This window comes from Sciurus vulgaris, assembly GCF_902686455.1.
Source record: "Sciurus vulgaris genome assembly, chromosome: 6".
NCBI lineage: Eukaryota > Metazoa > Chordata > Mammalia > Rodentia > Sciuridae > Sciurus > Sciurus vulgaris.
In genome coordinates, this window is record NC_136466.1 from 169,674,683 (window position 1) to 169,694,500 (window position 19,818).

The following is a 19,818-nucleotide window of genomic DNA, read 5'->3' on the forward strand; positions in this document are numbered from 1 at the left end:
ACCTTCTCCTGTGCTCCCCTCTCTTATAAGGGCACTTGTCACTGGGTTAAGGCTGGCTCTAATCCTGTATGACCTCTTCCTAACTTGACAACTATAAGACCCTATTTCCAAATAAGATTACCTTCCAAGGCTTTTGGTAGGCATGAATTTGGAAGTAGGGACACCATTCAACCCAACAAATAACAATGTCTAGGAAGCAGACAGTGAGGACATGTGATTCCAATACAGTTTATGGCCAGAGCTGCACAAGTGGCACTGTTGATTCAATTTGCATTTGCAAAATACCACTTCAGAAAACAAATATATAAGTATCTACAATATTTTAAGTATTTTTCAATTACAAAGATAATGCTTTCCTACTGTTAGATAAATAAAATGAGAGAATCATGGGAAAATAGGGAGAAATCCATTAGGTGACAGTGTGACATTGCAGGTCAGCCACCCGCCATGCCGCTCTTGCAGAGTGGGGTACATCTAAACGTGTGACAGGAAGGGGGCCCAAAATATGCTGACAGGAGTGGCACGTTGGAGACTGTGGGCCAACTGCATCAGGAAGCCTGCTGATATTTGCTTACAAGCACTCAGTCAAATGATGCCACATTTGGTGAGCACAGACCATGAAAGGACCTAGGTATGTAGAGAAGATTAGGAAGAATGAATGAAAGCATGAAGAAACTTAGCAATGGGCCTTGGGCAGAACTAAGTTGCACTATTTCATACTTAACCAACACTCACTTGGTGGCCTACCATGTGTCTGCAGCTAGATTAGTTTTTCTTGCACGTTAGTGTATTTAATCTTTGGAAGTGCATGGGGATATCCCAGTTTTATAAATATGATAAATGATGAGACTGAGGCTCAGAGGCACTGTGTGTCCTGGTCAAGGTCACCAATACATCATGTAGCACAGGAGCCTGTTATGGTTTCGATGTGAAGTGTCCCCCAAAAACTCACCTGTGAGACAATGCAGGAAGGTTCAGAGGAGAAAGAATTGGGTTGTGAGAGTCTTGACCCAATCAGTGAATTAATCCCAGGTGGGATTAATCAAAGTGGGTGGGTGTGGCTGGAGGAAGTGGGAATTGGGACGTGGCTATGGGGTGTGTATTTTGTATCTGGAGAGTGGAGTCTCTTTCTCTCTTTCTCTCTCTCTCTGCTTCCTGATGATGTGAGCTGCTTCCCTCTGTCATGCTCTTCCATCATGATGTCATGCCTTACCTGGAGCCCCGAGGAATGGAGCCCATCTTCTATGGACTAAGACCTCTGAAACCGTGAGCCCTCAAATAAACCTTTCCTCCTCTATTATTGTGCTGGTCCGATCATTTAGTCACAGCAGCAAAAAAGCTGATTAAAACAGAGCCATGCAGGAAAAGAAGGTGAGCACAGTTTCTGGTAGGAGACGGTGACTTCGCATGAAATCCCCCATGCAAAGCAGCTGGGGTCACTCTTTGTGAGCTCCTCCATCTCCAGGTTTGTGGACATCTTCCCACAGCTTGAGCGCATGCAGGGTGTCATGTACAAATTACAACTAAAATAAAACATTCAGTTAGCAGTGTGTGTGCTTCATTTTACGACTTGGATTTGGAACTTTTATTCACAGCTCTGTTGAAGAAAGTGACCCACCAGAATCCCAGAATCCCAAAGTGATTTGTCTTAAAACAGCCTTCAAATTTATTTCATGGAGCGCATTTAATAAAAGAAGTAAAACTCAACAAATAAACGACCTAACACTACAGCTCAAAGCCCTAGAAAAAGAAGAACAGAACAGCACCAAAAGTAGTAGAAGACAGGAAATAGTTAAACTCAGAGCTGAAATCAATGAAATTGAAACAAAAGAAACAATACAAAAAATTGACAAAATAAATAGTTGGTTCTTCGAAAAAATAAACAAAATTGATAAACCTTTAGCCACACTAACAAAGAGAAGACGAGAGAAAACCCAAATCACTAAAATTCGGAATGAACAAGGAAATATCACAACAGACAGGATTGAAATACAAAACATAATTAGAAACTATTTTGAAAATCTATACTCCAACAAAATAGAAAATTTCGAAGACATCAACAGGTTTCTAGAGACATATGAATTGCCTAAACTGAACGAGGAGGACATAAACAATTTAAATAGACCAATTTCAAGTACTGAAATAGAAGAAGTCATCAAAAGCCTACCAACAAAGAAAAGTCCAGGACCAGATGGGTTCTCAGCCAAGTTCTACAAAACCTTTAAAGAAGAGCTCATTCCAATACTTCTCAAAGTATTCCATAAAATAGAAGAGGAGGGAACCCTCCCAAACTCATTCTATGAAGCCAATATCACACTGATACCTAAACCAGACAGAGACTCATCAAGGAAAGAAAATTTCAGACCAATATCCTTAATGAACATCGACGCAAAAATTCTCAACAAAATTTTAGCAAATCGCATACAAAAACATATTAAAAAGATAGTGCACCATGATCAAGTGGGTTTCATCCCAGGGATGCAAGGTTGGTTCAACAACAGGAAATCAATAAACGTAATTCACCATATTAATAGACTTAAAGTCAAGAATCACATGATTATTTCAATAGATGCAGAAAAAGCATTTGATAAAATACAGCATCCCTTCATGCTCAAAACACTAGAGAAAATTGGGATAGTGGGAACATTCCTTAACATTGTAAAGGCCATTTATGCTAAGCCCATGGCTAATATCATTCTAAATGGTGAAAAACTGAAAGCATTTCCCCTAAAAACTGGAACAAGGCAGGGATGCCCTCTTTCACCACTTCTATTCAACATCGTTCTTGAGACTCTGGCCAGAGCAATTAGACAAACCAAAGAAATTAAAGGGATATGAATTGGAAAAGAAGAACTCAAACTATCCCTGTTCGCTGATGACATGATTATATATTTAGAGGAACCTGGAAATTCCACCAGAAAACTCTTTAGACTCATAAGTGAATTCAGTAAAGTAGCAGGTTACAAGATCAATGCCCATAAATCCAACGCATTTTTATACATAAGTGATGAATCTTCAGAAAGAGAAATTAGGAAAACTACCCCATTCACAATAGCCTCAAAAAAAATAAAATACTTGGGAATCAATCTCACAAAAGAGGTGAAAGACCTCTACAATGAGAACTATACAACACTAAAGAAAGAAATTAAAGAACACCTTAGAAGATGGAAAGATCTTCCATGTTCTTGGATAGGAAGAATTAATATTGTCAAAATGGCCATACTACCTAAAGTGCTATACAGATTCAATGCAATTCCAATTAAAATCCCAATGACGTACCTTACAGAAATAGAGCAAGCAATTATGAAATTCATCTGGAAGAATAAGAAACCCAGAATAGCTAAAGCAGTCCTTAGCAGGAAGAATGAAACGGGGTATCGCAATACCAGAACTTCAACTATACTACAAAGCAATAGTAACAAAAACGGCATGGTATTGGTACCAAATAGAAAGGTAGATCAATGGTACAGAATAGAGGACACGGACACAAACCCAAATAAATACAATTTTCTCATACTAGACAAAGGGGCCAAAAATATGCAATGGAGAAAAGATAGCCTCTTCAACAAATGGTGCTGGGAGAATTGGAAATCCATATGCAACAGAATAAAACTAAACCCATATCTCTCACCATGCACGAAACTAAACTCAAAATGGATTAAGGACCTCGGAATCAGACCAGAGACCCTGCAGATTATAGAAGAAAAAGTAGGTCCAAATCTTCACCTTGTTGGTCTAGGATCAGACTTCCTTAACAGGACTCCCATAGCACAAGAAATAAAAGCTAGAATCAACCACTGGGATAGATTCAAACTAAAAAGCTTTCTCTCAGCAAAGGAAACTAGCAGCAATGCGAAGAAAGAGCCTACAGAGTGGGAGAATATCTTTGCCAATCATACTTCAGATAGAGCACTAATCTCCAGAATCTATAAAGAACTCAAAAAACTCTACTCCAAGAATTCAAATAATCCAGTCGACAAATGGGCTAAGGAAATGAATAGACACTTCACAGAAGAAGATCTACAAGCAATCAACAAACATATGGAAAAATGTTCAACATCTCTAGTAATAAGAGAAATGCAAATCAAAACCACCCTAAGATTCCATCTCACCCCAATTAGAATGGTGATTATCAAGAATACGAGCAACAACAGGTGTTGGCGAGGATGTGGGGAGAAAGGTACACTCATACATTGCTGGTGGGGCTGCAAATTAGTGCAGCCACGCTGGAAAGCAGTGTGGAGATTCCTTAGAAAACTTGGAATGGACCCTCCATTTGACCCAGCTATCCCACTCCTTGGCCTATACCCAAAGGACTTAAAATCAGCATACTACAGAGATACAGCCACATCAATGTTCATAGCTGCTCAATTCACAATAGCCAGACTGTGGAACCAACCTAGATGCCCTTCAATTGATGAGTGGATAAAGAAACTGTGGTATATATATACAATGGAATATTACTCAGCCATAAAGAATGATAAAATTATGGCATTTGCTGGGAAATGGATGAAATTGGAGAATATCATGCTAAGTGAGATAAGCCAATCTCAAAAAGCCAAAGGACGAATCCAAAGGACGAATGATATCCCTAATAAGTGGAGGATGACACATAATGGGGGGGAGGGAAGGGTTCGTGTTAGGGTTAGAGTTAGGGTTAGGGAGGGGGGCAAGTATGGAGGAAGGAAGTACTGTATAGAGGGTAAAGAGGGGTGGGAGGGGTGGGGGGAAGGGAAAAAATAACAGAATGAATCAAACAACATTACTCTATGTAAATTTATGATTACACAAATGGAATGCCTTTACGCCATGTACAAACAGAGAAACAACATGTATCCCATTTGTTTACAATAAAAAAAAAAAAAAAAAAAAAAACAGCCTTCATCCCTGATAGTTTTCAATGGCTCATTCTTACCTATTAGATGATTGAGCTTGAGCTTGCTAGAAAAGTGGTCCAACTCTGAAAGGACATCACTTTATTTTGATAGGTGACTTCAGCAAATGAGGGCATGGGGGCATCTGTCACTCAGGGAGGTGCCACTGACCAAAGTGGCAGCCTGAGATTCTATTACAGCCCTGTTCTGCTCTACTTGAAAATTAGGGCAATGCTTTCCCACAATACAACTGACCCCTCCTTGGCGATGACATTTGGGGGTGCCGCTTCTGACATGTCCTATTTACACTGTCACATCCGGCTATTCCAGTTTCCTTAGGAGAGCTATCATTAGCAACACCTAAAGACCAGCTTGAGGCAAAACCCAAGGTACTCTCACCTCAAAACGTCGCAGCCTGTGTAGGTGACAGTCTGGGAGGAGATGAGCAGTGGTCAGAGGCAGCCCTGGTCTGGATGGTGCTGTAAGGGCCTTCACTTTCCAGAGGGAAGTGTTCTGCCCAAGACACGGGCAGGACGTGTTCCTGGGCCTCGATGCTGTGCTGTCCCAGTCCCTCCCAGACATCAGGTGTGCTGGCACTGCCGTTTCATCTCTTTGTTTAAAATAAGAGAAAAACATTCCATAAATTGCTTTTTTAATCTCATGCCACTAATGATTGTTACTATCAAATTGCTCAATGGAAATTAATTTTCCTGAGAAAGTTAAATAACATTTTTGAAAAAGAGAGAGGCTGAAAATATCAAATATGCATTTTTAGACAGAAAAATGCCTTTCCTGGAAGGGCTGCCAGGTGACCTATGTTGCTTAGCCTGTGAAATAGAAGCCAGGAAGGAAGTTACATGTGTTAAAAGAAAATTCCGAGCAGAGAAAAATAAATCTAGAATAAATACTGAAGGAAAACTAGCAAGACTGAGCTGTGATCTGCGAATCCCTCAATTCCCCTTAAGAGTGCATGGACCGGAGACGGCGTGGAAAAGCACTGGAGCGCCAGGGCCCGCGTGGCCTGAGCTTCCTTGTGTCGCGATTTCCTCTTCACCTGGTGGAAGCTCCAGGCCGAGCACTGATCGCAGCCAGCGGGCAGAGCCATTGCAATAACTGCTGCACATGAAGGCCCCTGAGGACACTGCAAGGTGAGGCAGAGGAAAGGTGCAGGACAGGGCCTCTGCATCCTGGGGTCGGTGCTCCTGGCTGTGGCAGCAGTATCTGAAATGAGCACACGACCTTGGAGCCCACCCCCCAGCTCAGTGGAGCAGAGCCCTGCAGCTCCACAATGGCATCACTGTTCTAGAAAGATCTAGTCCAGGTGAACAGGAGGGAATGTGGATGGAGACGGCACCTGCCTTGCTCTCAGGACCTCCTTCAGGTCTGGAGTTGCAGCTTCACCTGCCAGCTCAGCAGCTGTGGCTTCTGAGCACACAGAACAAAGCCAGGTCCTGGGCCAGGCAGGTCCTCCTCTTGTCCTCTCTCCTGGCCATATTGCTAATGAGTGCAGCTGGAGAAAATGTGCCTTCCACTTGGGTTTGAGGTTCCACCTTCTTGGCCAGAGAAGTATTTCCCTACCTACAAACCAATTTCCAGAAGGCTGCCAGATCCCCAGCTTCCAAAGAAGGGGATTCATGCTGGCTTCTGAAACTGGTCTTTCACCGAGTCTCACGTTGACCAGAGACGCGGAGGCTACCTTGTGGGGCATCACCCGAGTCTTCCTTCAGTCTTCTCGCTTGCCAGGTGTGTGCCTGTGGACACGGCCCTTCACCTTTCCTTGTTATCCCAGCTGCAGAGCAGAAATAACAAAGGGCCATCTTCCTGGTGCTGCTGGGGCTGTCAGGGAGCCTGGAGACGCCTGGCCCAGAGTGACTGCCAGGAGATGGACCCTTGCTGAGCTCCCCCTGGACCTTTGCTCATCTGGGGTCCCTACCATCCTATATAGGGAGTCGCACATGGGTCTTTCTAGATGTTTGTCAACTCAAGGTTGGAGGCCTTACTTAGTAAAGAGCATGGATGGGTCCTAAGGGCCCAGGACACAGGAGCCAGTCACATGTAAGATCTCCATTATCCTTTAGTCCTGAAAGTTCCATCCTGGTGCCTTCAAATAAAGAACATCTTCAGAAACCAGCTCAAACTGGCCAGTGTCAGAAAGCCTTCCCGTCCACCTCCCTGAGTAATCAGCTAAGAATATTTCTAAACAATGTTGAAGGAGCAGCTGGATTTCTCCTTACAGCTCAGAGTAGTGTGTGAGGAGAAAGATATACGTCAAAGAAATTGTTAAGTAAAAACAAACCACGACGAGGAGATTTGGAAAATTCTCAGCCTACCCCCATTGCAAAGCCTGAGAAGGGTTGTCCCGAAGGGGCCCTGAGGGTGAGGCTGAGCCACAGCCGGAGAGCGAGCGGAGTCAGCCATGCTGCGCTCACCAGGGGCAGAGATGGGTGCTGTGGGCAGAAACGCTGCCTGTCAAACTGGAGGAACAGAGGCCGGACCCAGCGATGGAGGACTCGGCACTTGGGGTGTCTGTAGGAGAAGGCAACAGAGCCGCTTGGAGCAGTTTCGTTTCATCCTTCAACAAAGGGGGGAGACATCTGAAGAGGTTCTGACCTCACAAGGGCTGCCACTGGGATGGCCACCACGGGCCCCTGGGCAGGGCTGCTCCCCCTGAGTTCCAACGACCCGCTGCTTCTTCAGCTCCGGGAGCCGGGATGCCCATTCCCAGTGGCCCCAGGACGAGTCCACCCTGCAGACTCCGGGATGGGGACTGCGAACGGGGCCAGGGCCGGATGCTTGCTGCCCAAGGGTTGGGGACAAAGCATCAAACCTTAAGACCTAGTGGAATTGGCCTTTCAAGGCTCTGAACTTGCCAGAAGCTGTCATCCATTTGTCCTTCTAATTTCTCTCTTTTGGAACAGGACTGCCTAATGGGAAACCCATCACCTGTTGGTTTCACAGACTCAGGGCTGGAGAATGTAAGCTCAGGATCAACCCTACCAACTCTTTCTGTTGGTTTTAGCCATTTAGGTTGTAGTGCTGATGCTGGAGTGAGTTGACACTTTGGGTTGTTGAGATAAAAATTAATATATTTTTCATTTTCAAAGGACATGATTTTCGTAGGGCCAAGGACAAAAAGTTACAGTCTGAATTACTGTGTCTTCCCAAATCCCCCATTATGGCCATTTTAAAGAAGCAACTGAAGTGTGAGAAACTAAGATTGGGTCCCTGATCCAATGGGACCAGTGACTTTGTAAGAAAAGTCACCAGAGAGCTCTTTCCCTCAGTGTCACACACCAGGAGGGACAGAGTGAGCAGTGGTCACCAGGGAGAAGGTCTTCCCCAGAAACAGAGTCGGCCAGAATCTTGATCTTGGTGTCTAGTTTCCAGAACTGTGAGAAAATACACGCTTCCTGATCCAGCCACTAAACCATGGTACTGTGTTATGGCAGCCCAGGCAGATGTTACAGATGGGGCGGGCAGTGGTCACCTGAGTCTAGGGTGCTGCAAGACTGAGTGGGCAGTGCCTAGAGCACAGGCAGGGGTCCAGTGTGGTTGTGGGACACTCAGGATCTCTCCCTGCTGAGACACCTTCTGAGAGGAAGGGAGGACTCTGTAGCTGGCAGTACTGGCGGTGGGATCGACAGTGGAACAGACGCATGGGCAGGGAGCATATCACTTATTTTTCTGGCAAAAAAAAAAAAAAAAAATCTGTTGCAACACGTTCTGGTCATTTTGCTCAGTCTCCTCTAGTTCATAAAAAACGGAGACTCCCATTGTTCCGGGAACTGTTACCCACTCTGGAGGCGAGGCACTCCCAAGCAGCGGGACGTGCCCGGCATCTCTGGAGCAAGAGGATTTCTGCAAGTCACTTGCTGGGCAGAGTCATCCTCACCCGCAGGCAAACTACCAGACTCCAAAATAATATATCTTTCTTCAGATTCTCTACCATACTTTTTCTGACAAGTGGGTGGTATGTATTTTTAGATTAAGTGGGAAAAGGCATTTGCTTTTTGTTTATTCTCAAGCAGCCTAAGAATAAATGGTATAACTCGTCAGTTGCTGCAGTAACTTGGTGATCTGCCTCATGTGTGGTGACAAGTCTGCTTCCTGATCACTCGGAATGACAAGGACTATCTTCCAGCATCATTTGATACATTCCAGCGCTCTGCTGATGGTGCATCTGACATCTGTTTAACTTTTTAATTATATTTATTTACTTTCGTAATTAAACAATGCAATCTTAGGAAATAAGTCTAACCTTTAATTGCGTGGGATGCAGTCTGACAACTCCAATTACTGCACGTCAGGCTTCCGTTTGTTTTTGTTTTTCTTTTCATCTTCTTTTGAAAGGGAACCCATTTCCAATTACAGCCAGAATTCTTCTTATCTCCCTCTTATTTATTGCAGCAGGAATATTTTTAATGCTTCCACTTTGTTATAATTGCCTTTTGTCACCAGTGCCTCAAAAGTAAATGTCAAAGTTCTGCTCCTTTTGCTGTTGAATATTGATAGAAAGCAGTGCCCAGTGACACCCCCATTGATTAATTTGTCAACTATTACCTAAAAGTCTTGATAAAATGTTGTCATGAAACTGTATTCCATCTGTTGAACACTGACATGGGAGACGTCTGAGGGAGGAATCTGTGCAAATTGGTTATTTTTTACATTGTGAAAAGTTGTCTCCTGCTGCTGCAGCTCCCTTGTTCAGGTGACCTCTGAGCTCAGAGCAGGTGCCCAGGGTTCCGGGGCTGTCATGCTGGCACCCAAGTCTCCTGCATCAGGGGCCAGTCATCCTCCTGTCTCCCAAATGTGCCGTCCAGGGCCTGTCGTTGTCTGGGAGACTGGAGTGTACAAGACACCAACCCTCCCACTTCTCCTTGGTCATTATGGGCTTTGCCAAGTTGGGTTTCATTTTAAAACTTTATCCAAGAGCAATGATGTGTGTCACCTTTACTCCATGAACCAGCCACTGAGAGTTGTCGCCACAGCAGACTTCAAGTCCTGATGATGATTGACGATGTGATGAGGAATCTAGGTTTATACCACACAGAAAGAGAATTGTCTCAAGTCTGCTAATGTGCTTGAGAAAATTCGGGCAGACACAACTGGTTGCCTATCCAACAAATCTTCCTTGATATGTGTGGGTCTTGCAAGGACCCAAACCCCTATGTGAGATACCAGGCATAGCCCAGTGCACAGAGCAAGCAAGCAGAGCTGGAGGACAGAACATGCCACCAGATCCCTTAGGGGGATGGGAAGAGGAAAGACTGGAATGAACCGGACTTCACTTTCCTGAGCTCACATAGGAACACATAACCCGTGTAACTCCCATTGCGTTCAACCACAAGAATGGGCTGAAATCCGTGATGGGTTGTGCTCCACGTATGTATAGTATGTCAAAACAACCCTACTGTCATGTGCATGTAAAAACAACAAATAAAAAACACGGAACTCATAGCCATAGGGACAGAAAGCAGACGGTGGTCAGGGGTTGGGTGTCAGTCACAGCGTGGCCCCATGGACGTTTAGGACATTTAAGGGTGCTAACTTTCTTTGTTGTGATCATGTGATGGCTAAACAGCCACATAAATTTGTCACAATTCACCCTTTTTTCCTAAAATTGGTGGCTTTTATTATATCTCAATTATAACTGTCTGAATTTTAAGAATAAGAAGACAGTTCCAGAATTACCAGTCGGTAATAGACTTGCACTTTTTCTATACAAAAATGGGAGGAAAATCAGATATTATTTTTCTGTACTTCTTACTAGTTTGTCCTCCTGATATTCCTTTACACAAAAAAATATATAGGAAGAATTAGAGAAATAAAAGAGAACAAGGAAATGCAAATAATGCATCCCAGAACAGCGCACAGTGCCTTCATGACACTCTGGGGGTGCGCTCACCACGGGGTTGTCTGTGAGCTGAGCACAGATGACCAGGTGTCCTCCGCAGGCCTGTCCTCCTAGGAACCGGCAGCCCTGACAGGCACGTGGCTGGAGCTCCCATCTCAACAGAAGGTGTCTCCTGCTTCCAGGCTGGTGAGAGACACTAACACGACTATTCATTCTTTGTCCTTGTAATTGTGACCTTGGGTCCTTCTAATTAAGGAATAAAGGAACTAAAAGAATAGAGCTAAAATATCAGTAAAGATTGAAGGTATTCTTAATAGCTATTGAAATCTGACTTCTGTTAGCATTAAAGCATGTTACATCATTGCAATTTACATTTTCTCCATGTGTGCATATTATTTCTTTAAATTCCCCACCTGGAAATCCTGCGGGGCCCAGTTGCATTGAGGCGTAGCCTTGGGCTTTTGGAGACAAATGAATGGAGCTGGCTCTGAGTAGCCCGATGTGATCCTCCCACTAGCTTCTGATGGAGACTCAGCACTCACAGAGATCCGTCTTCCAGGAGAAGCCAAGACTGGAGCGACTTCCTAAAGACGTGGGGATGGCGTCTCTGTACAATGCAACCAATGTCCCGGGGCAAATGAGATGAGGGCACTGTTTTTATCAGCTTTTCACCATTGTAACCCAAAGACCCAGCAAGGGAAATTTTAGAAGGAAATGCTTCTCTGGGCTCATGGTTTCAGAGGTCTCGATCCATACAAGGCCAGCTCCATTCCTTGGGGCTTGAGAGTGCGGTGGAGGAAAGCAGCTGAAGATGTGGCACCAGGAAGCAGAGAAAGAGCCCCCTCACCAGGACCAAAGGCATGTCCCCAGGGACCCACCTCTGCAGCCACGCCCCTACCTTTACCTACAGTTAATCCCTGAGTAATTTGGTGAGTAGCTTAGGGCTCTTCTAGTACAATAGATTCACTCTGAACCTCCCTGAGCCTTGGGCACACCTCACATCATGCACTGGTGTGGGGAAAGCAGTTTGCTTCCTTCCACACGATGCTTACACTTTATTATTATTGCTGAAACAACTCCAATATTTTATGTTTGTATATTAACCTTCAAATTTAATTGTCCCTTTACTCACTTTAATTTGCTTTCACTCTCTGGGGAAAAAAAAAGGATATGCTAATTATGGTGCATTCTTCTGGTCCAATTGCTTAGTACCATGGAGACAAGTCATAGTAGCTTCTAAAATAATGCTTCCTTAGTCTGAAGCATAAAAAATAAATTAATAATGGGAAAATTTGAACTTACTCTAAAAGGTAGGATGATCATTCCGCCTCAGATAGATCCTACATCTAACCTTGGTGTGGCCCTTGAACTGCATTAACCACCTTGATGCCCTGGGCCCTCAGTAGGGTTTTTCAGGAGCAGGGTAAAGTCAGAGCACTCAAAGATCAGGCTAGGTATTGACTGGATGCTGCAGAAGACCCTATTTTAACTCAGAGACAATATTTGGCAAGACAATTTCTAACCTCAAAAGTTGCCATGATTTAAATACTCTCACAAAAAAATAAAAGAGGGAAGAAAGGAAGGATGGAAGGAATGAAGGGAGGGAGGGAGGGAAAGGAAAGGAGTTCTGTGACTAGACCTGGTGCTGGTGCATGAACGAAGGACTCCCTGGGCAGCAGTGTGAATCTTCCCATCTACTCCAAGTACTACCTAGACTTCAGCAGTTAATATAATAGATTGAAGACATATTAAAAGTGGAATATTTCTGCTCTCTGCAATTATGTTGGAAGAGAGCAATGGATTCAAGCAGAACAAAGCCACCATTCCGGCCTAGGCCAGTAGCGGGGAGGAGTCTACAAAAGGGTCAGGTGCCTTAGATGCACTCCATTCATTCATCATTTGGAGAAGCCTTGATTGACAGGTCTGCCAACACTGATACTTCTTTTGAAGGTCATAAACAACAAGAAAATATTCTAGAAAGCAATAATCTGTTTGCTCTCTAATGCAACATAAGTGTCCTGACTGAAATGGCATGCCATCAAAAATCATTTCTAATTATTTTAAGTAATATTTAGATCAATTCATTGTAATCTCATTAGCTTTCATGTTTATGTCTGAATTAGATTACTTTCATGTTTGTTTAAGCTCTTTTGCTTTTTAAAATGTCTCTTTCAAAGACAGATTGAGCCTGGTTGAAATAATCAATGGCTCTGTGGGTTCCATGTATGCAAATGCCTGGCCAGGAAGGAATCCTGCTGCCTCCAGGACCCCCCCCACCTCCTGCCCCTCTAGTGCCTGAGCTCCCTCAGAAGTCCCTGCCCGGGCTCTGTGGCCCTAGAGAGGCAGGGCTGTTCTCAGAACTTCTGCATGACTTCCCAGAGGCTCTGGTCTAAAGGAAGTTGGCCCTGGGATGATGAGCATCCTTTCAGCTTCGGTTTCACCTCAGTGTCCTCAAGCTGTCCAGAGATGTTTCCTTACATGTCATCACATGCTGAGCATTTGGTCAGGTGGATAACAGGACATAGTGCTTTAAAAAGTAGAGCGTTTTTAGGAATGTGTTATTACAGCCAGCTCTTTTCCTGTCATCTAGTTGAAAAATTAAGACGAATTCCAAGCTAGAGTCGAATGTACGTTGAACTTCCACTGTAAAAACATTATGTATTCACAAAAAGGAAAATTTTCATATCCTGATCCACTTTCAGTGGATTTTTGTGGACAGCCTTGGTGGATCAGCATTAGCAGTTATGGGACAATGGAACAATACTGAACAAAGAATTGAAGGGCTGGCAAATCTTCACTGCAAAAGGCAGACAACATGCCCCTTTTTGCAAGTGGAGTGAGGCTGGAGAAAGCACACCAGGCACGTCACGTTCCTGGGCACTCAGATCTATGTTGTCCTCCCATGCACAGGGACTGGCTTTGCTTCTGTTGTTTTCTGTGACCTCTTTGAGAATCTAATTAGAGCTAAGAATTCTGCTCCCAGGCAAATACGCATGCTCTGCTTTGGCAACTCCTTGTTCGTAACATTTCCTGGGTGGGGTGGGTGAAACCCAGCGCTTCCTCAGCTTTGAGATACTGGGGCTGAGGGATGTGAGCCACTGACTTTGCAGTACTGAATTTCTTTCTAGAAATTGCTCTTGGCTGAAGAGTCTGAAGGGAGGGGGCAGCCTCAATCCAATGATTCTTGGCTCCAGCACTTTGTCTCAACTGGGGACACCTGGGAAGAACATCACAGCTCCAGAACCATCTTGGGATGGCGTGGAAGGCCTCTGGAGATGGCTCTCCTCTACACCTATGTGTACTCATTCAACCAAGTAGGAAGGGAGATCTTAGGAGGCATCAGCTCACGTGATTGGAAGGTGAGCAAGTCTCCAGATTTGTAACCGGCAAGGTGGAGACCCAGTTGAGTGGAATTTTTTTCTTTCATTTTTTTGTCGTTGTTGTTTGTTTTATTCAGGTCTTCAACTGACTGGATGAGGCCCCCCCACTTTAAGGAGGGCAGTCTGTTTTCGTCAGTCCATCCATTGGAAAGTCAACCTCATCAAAAAAACACTCTCACGTAAACACTCAGAATAACGTTTGACCAAATACCTGGGTACCTGTGTCCTGGCTAAGTTGACACACAAAATCATTTCTCTCAACCATCCTCCCCAGAGGACACCAGCCGCCCTAGGACGGTGCACGCAGCCCTCAGACCTGGAGAGCCCTGTGGTGCAGCCCACCTGGTGAGAGCCCACATTCCATCTCCAGCTGAGTGCCCTGAGAGACAGGTGTCACCTCCCTGAAGCCCGTTCCCAGATCTTATTGCTGTTCGCTCTCAAAAGGAGTCTACTGAAGTTTGCAATTCACATTCAGTTTTTGATATCCCATAGTGATAAGTTGCTGATTAATGTTTTTAAAAAGATGAGTAGGTGAAACATTAAAAATATATGCTCCATTTCTAAGGCTATCTAAATAAGAATAACATTGTTTGTTTTATTTATGCATGTTTTATTTCTGGAATCCCAAACAGAATTCACAGTTAAAAGTGAATTTCAGAAGAGTGACACATTTATTTTTAGCCTGAGTATGGCCTGTGAAATCTGTGAAACACATTTTATAAAAAAAAATGTTATTTTGTTTACTTGAAATTCAAATATACCCAGGTGCCTCATATTTTTATTTGCTAAATGTGGAAACATGATTTTATTTTTAGAATACTATTTAAAATTTTTGTTCCCAGAATGTTTTTTTATGTCAAATGGGTAAGAGAAGGAATTGGAATTTTGAAGAGACTGCAGAAATCTGGGAAACAGCTATTCATGAAAACTCAATTTGAAGAAAACTGATTCAAACATCAAATGTATGGACTGAATTAAAGGAATGATTGTACATAAGTATATCTAGAAAGAAGTCCAAAATGCAAGATGCTCTCAGTTATATTTAAATAATATTTCACATAAAGATTATAAATTTCACATATAGATTATAAAGCAACATAAATATTATAAGTTTCAGACATTTTACACTTTGAGTGAACTTAGAAGGCTATTCAGGGGATACAGGCCAGGGGGGAAGCACTTGCTTAGGAACCCAGGTCCCTGGGTTTCAGCCCCAGCACCACAAAAATAAAAATGAGATTATCTAAGATAATGCCCCATGGTGTGAAAAGCGAACTGAAGCTCAGAAATATCAGGAAAACTAAAAGGGAAACCTCAAAATAGCACACATTGAAAACAATCTTGTTGGCTTCCTCCTCACACTGAAATTAAGTTGCTGGTTGCACATTTGTGATCTCAATTGTGCACTTGCTTGTCTAACCCTGTGTTTGTTTTAGTAAAGCCACACACTTACTTTGTCTTCTCTCAACACCAGCAATGTATACGAGCAAGATTCCACTCCATCAGTATTCTGCTTAGACACTCTAAGCACCCCAATCTGGGGTCCATGACCGTTGATTCATTTCCGAGGCTTTTATCTGCCATCTTCCTTGGTGACAGTCATCCTTCCACACCCCAGGTGACCTTTGACACAAACTTGGAAGAAAAATCTCTAGAATAACCCCCTAAGGAATCATTCATTCTTAATGCATCTAATTACTAGCTAGAAAATGTAAGTGATATTGTGCAGAAATTATAATGAAAAGCGACCTATGAAAAGCTTCAGCTCAGTGGTTTCCTAATTATATTAGGTTAAAAGGTAAGTATTTTCTAGAAGGAACTTTGTAAACTACAACACTGAGGTAAAACAAACCAGCAAACCCAGATGGCCCTTCCCGGGTTGATTTTTCCCTGTCAGGTATTTTATCCCTGCCCTGGACCTGTCAGGATTTCTAAGGTATCTCCTCCAGTGAAAAACATAGTGCCAGATGAGTTTTTTTTTTTTTTTTCATGATATCAAAAGAAATGAATGAATATATTAAAAGTCATTAAAACTGGTTTGAGGTCATGACAATAAAGAATTGGTTAGCCTAAATCTGTGGCTTTGATCTGACTGTTGAAACATCACGTAGGTGCATATCAATGGCTTTATACGCGCTTAGTCTGGACGTTCATGTCCTCACAGACTCATATGCTGACATCCTCCCCCACAGCATGATGGTACCAGAAGGTGGGGGCTTTAAAAGGGTATCAGGTCATGAGGACAGATACCTCCAGAATGGATCCATGCCCTCATAGAAGAGACCTCAGAGAGGTCCCTGCCCCTTCTCTGACCATGTGAGGACACAGCTGGACCAGGAAGCAGCTCTCACCAGACACCAAATTGTCCAGTTCCTGACATTGACCTCCCAGCCTCCAGAGCTGTGGGAAATAAATTTCTGGTTTTATAAGCCACCAAGGTTATAATGTTTTGCAACATCACCCAGGGCAGAATAAGATGACATATGAAAATTTTCATCAATTGGATTGTTGATTTTCATGCATAAACAAAATAATAAACTAGAAGACTTCTTGAAGTTCTCCTCATTTTCACAGTTTTTCCAGTTTGAAGACTTGAAACAACGTGGGGGACAGAGGCTAAGTCAGGTTAACCCAAACATCTGGCTTCTAGTGAAAACTAACTGGCCAGTCATGAAGTCGAGATATTGAAGTACGTTCTAGACTGTTGTGCATACATGCCATCCCTTAACAATGCCCCAAAGTGCTTCTTCAGGATCTCCTCTGCTTCTTCCAAGCTTAAAACCCCAAGACCAATTGTAGGAGAAGGAAGCCCAGAGTCCAGCTGCAAGGTTCCCGGTCCTGAGCAGCCCAGCTCTTCATGGGCTGAGGAGCACCAGAGTGTTCCTCTGTGTGCAGATCTGTGTGTAACATGCCCTGCTGTCCAGCCCGGCACCTGCTGTGTTCGACTTTCCACCTTGAAACCCTCTGATGTCCCTCGAGGTCCTTGAGGAGCCAGGAGCCAACCAACTCCAGGGCGGGCTGCCTCTCCCAGTGCTTCAGGGGTTGGACCAATTACTCCCTCATTCCTTTCATTCTGCACAGGTCCGTCAGCCTTGTGGCAGGTGGTCATTCACCACCTTTGCAATGCATCAGTGACAAATTGGACAAGACCCATGTCCTCAGAGCACCTAAACTCCAGAGAGCTCAGATGATACCAAGAACACCACCGATGAGCGCACCGTTAAGCTTGGCAGTCCTGAGCACCGTTGAGAACTGGGGTCCAGGGGTGCTTCTGGGCCACGTATGAAAGGGCTTGCAATTTTAAATAGGGGGCATCCAGGGGCTCGTTCAGAAAGTGAGATGTGAAGGGGGTAAAGGAATTCACAGGAAATGACCCAGGGAGAAGCTGCCACGGGGGAACTGCAGTCAGCGGGTGAGCTGCAGCTGTCACACCTGACAGCAGCAAGGAGGACAGGGTGGCCAGGACATTGTGAGCCAGGGAAGCAGCCAAGAGCCGGGCCCCAGGCCTTGGCAGTGTGAGTGCGAAGGTGCATCACAGGGTGACTTCATAGAGCTGCGCTGGGGACCCTGTTGAAAGCAGCCTCCTGAGAGCAATGCCCCCGGGGCAGGCTGGAGCCTGCTAGGGAAACCAGGCAGGGGCAGCACAGTGCAGCCACGAGGCGGGGAGCGACTGACAAATGTGGGTCAGCAAGATGTGGAGGTGGTCTGGGTGCAGAGGGGGAAGCACGGGGCAGGATGGCCCCGGAGTTTGGGTCCAGAAGGATGCTAGAGTACAGAACACTTTCTAACCTACCTTTCCTGACCTAATTCTCAGTTCTGAAGAATCCTGCTGCCGACCTTGGTCTTCTACTCTCTATCTTCTATTTCCTTTTGTTGACTACCTGTAGGACTCTGTGCTGAGTGTGCTCGCTCCATGACCTTTAGGACCGCTGGCTTCCATCCCCTTCTGTGAGCCGCCCTGTCTCTTGGACAAGACGCTGCCCATGAAGGGGTGTGATGGCCTCACCCAGAACTTTGTATATAAAGGTGCTTTTATGCTAGGTCGTTGCAAACTCCAGAAAGCTTACAGGGAAGCGACCTGGTAAATATGGCTTCTGCATTGAACCTGCCTCATGTAAAAGACTGAGTAATTACAATGATGTCCAGAATTATGCTTAAAAACAGCCCTGCTGTCAAAGGCAGGGTCAAAGTCAGTTCTTTCTCTGAGTTCTTTTCTGACAGTCACTGGTCCAGCAATATGGTTTTTGTTTGCAAGTTTTAGAGTATTATCTTTTAACATTCTCCATCAGATGCCAAGATTGCTGTTAGAAAAATGAAAATATAGCTCTGCTGAGTCAATCAGCTAATTGCTTGCTTTCCATCATGCTAAGAATTCATTGGTTAGCATTTTCCACTGAAACTATGTCCACATGGGGCCAAAATCACCATTATGGTCAATGAACTCAGTTAGGGCCATTCAGTCAAGTCAGGCATTTGGCTGAGATGCTGATCGGAGAGCCGTAATCTGGGTTTGGAGGTGCGTGGTAACAATGAGTGTGCTGCCTTCCTTTGCAGGAGCGGCAGGGAGGCCCTAGTACCTCATCAGCACCTCCTGCACCCTCTGTGGGTGGGGCTGAGTGACTCTCCCTGCTGCAAGGTTGGGAGGTGGAAGCCAGCACTGCCTGAGTCACCCCTTCAGAGCTCCCTTTGTGGGTGCACACATGATGAGGACCTGTGGAGTCATGCTTTATTGAGCCTTATCGAGCAGGAATACCGAGGGTGGCTGGGGAGCAGCTGGCCACAGACCCTCTCCACTCCAGTGCCCACCTTGGAGCTGTGCCCAGGCCCTTGCTCTGTGATCAGGGAGGGCTTTCTGTGCAGATAAACTATGATCCTGTTCTTTAGAATCCTGTCATTAAGCCACTCGGTGTTAAGAAAATCCCATTTGTGTTGACATGGTTCATAGACTATTTTGGAACTTAAGCTCACACATATGTGTCTGTGTCACCCAAATTAAGCTGTTCCAGGCATTATTTTTAAAACAGAGCTTCTAATTTGAACAGACCAGATTGTGGCCTTTTGTAGCAAGTGCCTTTTTTGGTGAACCTGTAGCTTAGAAACAGTCCAGTCACATGAGGTCAGCAAGGCCACTAGAGGTTAATATGGACACAGCTGGTAAACATGACGCACTGCAGACACCACGCTCTGGGATGCACCCGTTCATCTGCTCTCAGCAGATTGATGGGCAGCCACGGACTCCACTGCTTCCCTCTTGCTAGGCAGCAGTCTATTTTGATCCTTCCTCTTGGTATCATTCTGTTCTATTATTACAATTGTTTTGTTCTGTTATATTAGTAGTATTTGCTTTAAAATAGTCTCAAAAACTCAAAAATTTTAGTTAGATAGCACATGTCACAGTCTAAGACAATCCCAGATAAATTGCCATGTTGTATAAAAAATCACTTTTTGATGTAAGGTCCTACACAATCTATGACTATACTCTAAGCCCATGCTTGCCAGTGATCTTGACAAGTCTTAAGCTAGCACTGACTTAGAATCTGTTCAAGCTCCCTTTCATGCAGCTTCCACGTGGTCAAAAAGATCCTTTGAAGGAAGGAAGGGTGGTAGGCACACTGGTCAAGTCCTTCTGTGAAGATGCAGATGGGGCTGAGACTCGGTTGCCCCTTACTCCCTAGCAGCTCATCACTTGGATCATGAGACGCTCTCCTGA